Here is a 7,025-nt window from a genome sequence, read left to right as displayed (position 1 = left end):
ACAACGACGAACGTAGTACTTACATAGATATTGCATTAGGGTTGCAATGGCGGTACGATAACAAGCCACGACGATAATCCAACGAACAAAGGAAACTCGTGGGAGATCCTAGGGTCGCATAGCTCGTTAGGTGGTAGATATTGTCTCTTACTCTTTTACTGTTTTGTATGTGTGTGTGTATGTGTATAGCTGATGTTCAATGGACTCAATATCATGAAAAACAGTTTTATCAAATTACACACATATATGTTTATATTTTATTGTATTTATGAGATACAATTTATATATAAATATATAAAAGAATCAATGTAAATCGAGAAATTTTTTTTATTGGTTAAAATAATTATTTGTATAAAAAATCGTATTTGAAATACATATATTATATAATACATATATAATATACAGTACTAATAATAATAGTCTAAATGAAAGAGAGAAAAAATCTGGGAAATTAGATTACTTTGCAATCATTTATAAATTATACGTCATATAACTTTATATGTTTCCAAATTATAATGTAGTATAAAAAAGAATATATATATATATACATACGTATATACATTAATATTATTTTCATTAATTAACAAATTTCACTTCATCGTAAAGAAAAATCAGATAGAAAATCGTAAAGAGGAAAGAAAGAACGAGAATAATCATTCGATACGTTTAAATGTCCAAACGGAAATGGACTCTTTAAAATTAGAAGAACTCTTCTCGACAGTCGACAGTCGACAGTCGACAGTCGACAATCGTCAAAGGGGGAAGGCTAAATATGCCGATTGACCTCTTCGACCTCCTACAAACCTGTTCAAGTTTCTATGAATGTTTCGTTGGTTCTTCCTAACCCTTTCTCATTCTCTCTTCGTTTGTCAGTACGTCGTCTACGATTTCAGTGATAAATTATATAATAAAAAAGGAATACGAGAGCATAAATAGTAAATAATACAGATTAAATATAATATACAACGAAACCTACGTAGGTGTGTGTATTTAATAATGTATATGTATCTACAGACACACGCACACACACTTACATACATACACATAACTTGTTCGTCGATAGGTAATACGTCATATAGAGAAATAGAAAGAGAAAGAGAAAGAGGAAGAAAGAGATCAATTGAGTGAACGAGAGAGAGAGAGAGAGAGAGAGAGAGACGAAGGGAAATGTATAAGTACAAGGAAACACATAAGAGTATCGAAGCTTTCAAGTAAATAGCACTTTCATGAAATTCTTTGATATCATGACTCCCTGATCATTGTCATCGCCTTCCTTTTGTATGAAATTACTTACACAAACAGGTTAGGATTATATCCTATTCTAATCCATATAGAATAGTAATAGTTCAATATTAAACGTGATATTAATAATAAATAATGATATCGTACGTCATATCATTTCACACTCATTTATTATCATTTATTATTATTATTGTTGTTGTTGTTGTCGTTGTTGTTATTATAATCATTTTCTTTTTTTTTTTTTTTATTATTATTAACCATTATTAGTTAATATTGTTATTATCATGTTAAGAAATGATTTTTTAATTTTATTAAGACAGTCTTTATTTCGTTGGTTAGAATCGATAAGAAGCATTATTTGTAACTAAGTACTTACTTATTTACTTACTTACTTACTTACTTACTTATCTGACCTACAAATTGCGTTTAAAAATTAAACGTGATATAATACCGTCATAGAGTCGCCAGATAAACGACCAGAGCGATCTGATTGGTCGGTATGTATTGATCCTTTGATTGGACACACCCATAATGACAGTCCTTTCCGGGATGTTATCCTGTTAGGATATTCCCGTACTCTTTTGTTCCCTTCTATCGAAACGTTATTTTTCTCTTCTTCTCCCTATCTTTCTTTCTCTCATAAATAGTATACATGGTGTGTATGTGTATGTTACTTTGTGTGACGTGATATATATATATATATATATATTAAAAAAATCGTTGGTCGATTTCTCGTTATTCATATTATCCTGTGACGAGGAGAAGTCCGTTCATTATCTTCATCCTTTTCAAAGCATCTTAAGAAATATATTATTATATTTTTATTATCTTGTTTTATTGCACTCTCTCTCTCTCTCTCTCTTTATATATATATATATATATATATATATATATATATATATACATATATATATGTATGTATGTGTATATATTTCTCTCTCTTTTAGACCTTTTTATTCGTGTTTACCTGATATCTTCATCGATACTTCGATTTAAACTTATTTTCGAATATATATACATATATATTCGAGAAGTATAAGGAAGAAAAAAAAGAGGTACGGACGATGTTCGGGAAGAAAAAAAAGAAGAGAAAGAGAAGTATGAGAAGAAGGAGATAATCCTGAGAGAAATTAATTCTTGCTTGGTTGTTCATTTTTTGCTTCCTCCTTCCTTAGTTCTTCTTCTTCTTCTTCTTATTTTTCTTTTTCTTCTATTTCTTCTTTTTCTTCTTTAACTCTTGTTCTCCTTTTAAACGCCTAACTCCACTACTATCATTCACTCCTTGCATCAAGTTTCTGCAAATTATTTCTCGCTTATGAAAACCTGATACATCTAACGGCGTCGCGGAACTGCGATATTATCCATAAGAGAGAAAGAGAAAGAGAGAATAACATCCGTTTTAGTTATTTTATTTGAATTTCTTTTTTCTTTATTATTATTATTATTATTATTATTATTATTGTTGTTGTTGTTGTTGTTGTTGTTGTTGTTGTTGTTGTTATTATTATAAGAATAAATAAATGTATAGGAAAAAAAAGGAAAGAGAAAAGAATTCCTTTAAAAATAATATTCGTTGCAATTCTCTATGACTCTTATTTACGAAGATATTTCCTTTCGAAAAGTGTAAAGTTCATTGACCTTTTCAAGGAATGCTCAAGGTTCAGTAATAAACACGCTTCAATAATATTGTTTTGTATAGGGAGACAAAGAAAGAACACGCACGATACACAAGCGTGACATTTTTTTTCTTCTTTTTTTTTTTCCATCTCGAGTCGTCCAAACCGGTTCTTCGTGTATTTCGTTGAATTTCATCGTTGTGTTAGTAAGTGCATATAGTACGCACATAATTATATACGTTCGAATATCAAATGAGAATTTCCAAGAAATTATATAGGCCAGTAGGTCAATCATTCTTTTTCCAAGAATTTATTTAGTTCAGTCGGTCAATACTTCTTCCAAGAATTTATTTAGGTCAGTAGGACAATAATACTTTTTTCCATGAATTTATTCAAGTCACTCGGTCGATATTATTTAGATTAGTCGATCTATACTTTTTTCTCCATGAATTTATTTCAATCAACGAGGCATTAGTAGGTCAATACCTTTGTTTAAAAATTTATATAAATCGATATTTTTGAGAATTTATAATGAAAATATAATATAGATTAGCAGTGTCAATGATTCATTACATTTCCTTTCTACAGATTGTAGACTGTATGCAATCGATCAATACTAATATATACAAGGTGTCTGATAATTTATATATAAGACGGATTTCGTAACCGTGCTACCGGTTCCGTGGAAAGCATGTTACTGTCACGTCATCCGAATATACAAAAGGGAACGCAGAACATGGAACATGGAACACGGACATGCAACGCCAAACGTAATTCAGATAGATGACAGATCATAAATCGCAATTAAAAATTGATTCGATCGACGCACGTTTGATGTAACCAATTTCACAATTTCCTCTTATCGCTCTCTTTCTCTTTCTCTTTTTCTTTCAAAAGTAAACTCGTAGCCAGCTTTATAAGAAATATTTTCTGAAATTAAATAATCTAAACGTTAAAATATAGAACAATTAAACAAAATATTTCATGTCGAATTGGACGAAAATTTTGTAGTAAGAGTTTTTCATTAATTACGAACACGCAGATCAAGGATTTTATATTATTAATAATTTTTATAGAATCGATTAGATATTACTTTTCTACTATAACAATTTTATTTCCATAATTTGATACGAACATACACGCACATTCGCTAATAGTTTGTCATGAATCGATAATAATAATCATTTTTATTAATAACGAGTAAATCGAAGTGAGTGATAAATGAAATGAAAGGAAATGTATCATTGACGAAATCGTATTATTAATAACTATTAATAACGAGCACTTAGCGTCACCGTTTGTATTCCTTAACTTTCCACCATCGCTCTCCAAGAGTCGTCTCAACATTCCATTCCCATCCTCATCCCCATCTTTAATTCGGACCTCCCACCCCCGAGTGGCTAGCCCCAGCTGTTACTAACCCCACCGTTAAGCCGCCAGGTCTCCGCCTTTAAAATTCGTGAGGTGTGTATGGTGCGCAATCGTGTTCCTTCTTGATCATGCTGTCCTAATACCGTTGACATCTGCGCGATTTATCTTTCTTCAGCCTTTTAGCGACGAATTGAATACGTTGCGTGCATAGGAAAGAGAGAAAGGGATAGAATGATAGAGAGTGAGAGAAGGGGTTAGAGAATAGAAAGAGAACGAAAGAGAGTGGACTGAAGGAGAGAGAGAGACAAAGAGAGAGAGATAGAGAAGAGAGGGAGAAAGAGTGGACTAACGAAGAGAGAGAGAGAGACTGAAGAAGGAAGAAAGATAGAGAAGAAGAGGGAGAGAGAGAGAGAGGAAGAAAGATACTAAGGAAGCGAGAGAAAGAAGGGGAACTAAAGGAGAGAGAGAGAAAGAATGAACTACAGGGGAGAGAGAGAGAGAGAGAGAGGAATAAAGGAGAAAGAGAAAGAGAAAGACAAGGTTCGAGTATAAGTAGATAAGTGCTCTCTTTGATATCTCTCCATATTTCATGGTTCCTATATTCTTTTTTTTATCTTCAATACCGAAACTAAAAGAAGATGGCTAACTTCGAGACTCGCTCCATAGTCCATGGTTTCCTGATTACTTGGATTTTTAGCATAATATAAAAAAAGGATGAATAGAAAGAAACAGACAAAAAAGGTTAAAAAAAAGAATAAAGAAATATATGTATGGATGGGTGTACGTATTATTGAATATTACTTGTGTCGTGTTCTTCGTTGAATAGAAGGAAAAAAATAATAATGAATATACGAGAATATTGTTAATAGTAATTTGTAAAATTGTTATATATATATATATGTATATATATATTTAATTTCAATGCAAATGTTCAGTCAATGTTCTTAAATACTTTTAAATATGTTACAACCAATTCATTCATTTTATATATTATCTTCTTTCATTACACTTTTTCAGATGAAGAACTTCATTCTGAAATTTCATTTAAATGACAAAAATTTGTATTCTTAAAAAAGTTCATCTGCGAGCAAACATATTTAAAAATTTCGAGGACAAGCATGATTCCTGGTTGTCAATGAAACAAAATTGCAAGACCATTATAAACTTCAATACAAAAACAATTCTATTCTATTCTATATATGTATATTTACATATTTTTTTACACATTATTCTCTTCCAAACAATGCATTTCATTTTTCCAGGACAACAACTTCAATCTAGGATTTTGCTCGACAAAAAGTTTTCTTATTTTTTATTTTGTAAAAACATTCTTTTTGCAAGCAAACGAACAAGCAAGCAAACAAGCAAGCAAGCAAGCAAGCAAGCAAGCAAGCAAGCAAGCAAACATACTCACCAAATTTCAAAGATCACCATGATACTATCCTGATTCCTGTTTGTCTATCTTATGCAACAAACAAACAAAACCAAACAAAAAAAGATAAATAAATTCAAAGTGCCTTAGATACTAGTAAAAACTCGTTTCACGTATAGAGTCATCGAATAAGGGAATATACTGAATGGAGGAAAGAGGGTTGGGATCTTAGCAGATTGCTTGGTACTGATTTAAAGATAAATGTAAGCAACAGGAACCCATGAAGACGTTGAGATGAAGCAACGCCGAAATTCCATGGTAAGGGGTCTTCGAAGAACGTGGCAGCCCTTTTATGGGTGTCCTGGGTCTGTTACTCCCTAAAGGGCATACGCCTACGCACTTTTACTAGGAAACCATGAAGAAAGGATTGGTTCGACTTTAACACATGCCCTTCGAGATTCTTCGAAAGACACTTCGAATACAAACATAATTTCCCATAGAATTAGATTCATCATAATTAAATCGTGAACCATAAAATTTATCTAAGAGTATATATATTTTTTATATTAGCCTATTCAAGATAATTTTTACGACAGTTAAATTTATTATTATACGAATGTATATATAATTATAATAATTATGTAATATTCGTATGTATATGTATATACTATTGCAAAACACTAGCATTGAGTTTTGTTTTTTAATTTAAATAACTTCTTTTGCTCGAATCATACGTTCGTAATCATTTGGTTTATATACATATGCACGTGTGTATATATATATACATATATATGACGTTTAGATAATAAATATAGAATTTCGAAAATATTCCAGAGCTTTTGAAAATGTTCCATCGATTATCAATATCTAAGAATAATTTCATCGATGATGAATTCCTCTCTTTCTCTCTCTCTCTCTCTCTGATCATTGTTATAAATTAATAACATACAATTAATGTTTTTCAGTAACGAAAAAATTGATAATTTTATTATCTACAAAAAAATAATCAACGTCACGAAGAAATAATTAAAAGCAAATGTTGATTAAGTCGATATTTTATATAGAAAAATATATCGGCTAATATTATCGTTTCTTGTTTAACTATACAAGAGTATAAATAAATAATGTTTGTAAAGCGTTCTTAAGAATTATCTCTGACGCATCATTATGTACCGATTAAATCAAGTTCCGTTGTACGCATTATCAAAGTATAATATTTATTTAGTGTGTCAGAGTCCGGTCCAGTTGAGTACATTCTTTTTTTTTTTCGTTTTTAATTGCTTATCTTTTTTATTTTTTTATTACTTCATTTTTTCTTTGTTTTTTTTTACAGTATTATATCGTACCAAACAAATATCATTTATCAACGAATAGTCGAGCCAATTTCCCTTTGTCCGTCGATCTCTAATGCCCATTAAACGATC

This window comes from Vespula vulgaris, chromosome 12, assembly GCF_905475345.1.
Source record: "Vespula vulgaris chromosome 12, iyVesVulg1.1, whole genome shotgun sequence".
In the NCBI taxonomy this organism is placed as follows: domain Eukaryota; kingdom Metazoa; phylum Arthropoda; class Insecta; order Hymenoptera; family Vespidae; genus Vespula; species Vespula vulgaris.
This window is presented reverse-complemented; position numbering follows the sequence as displayed.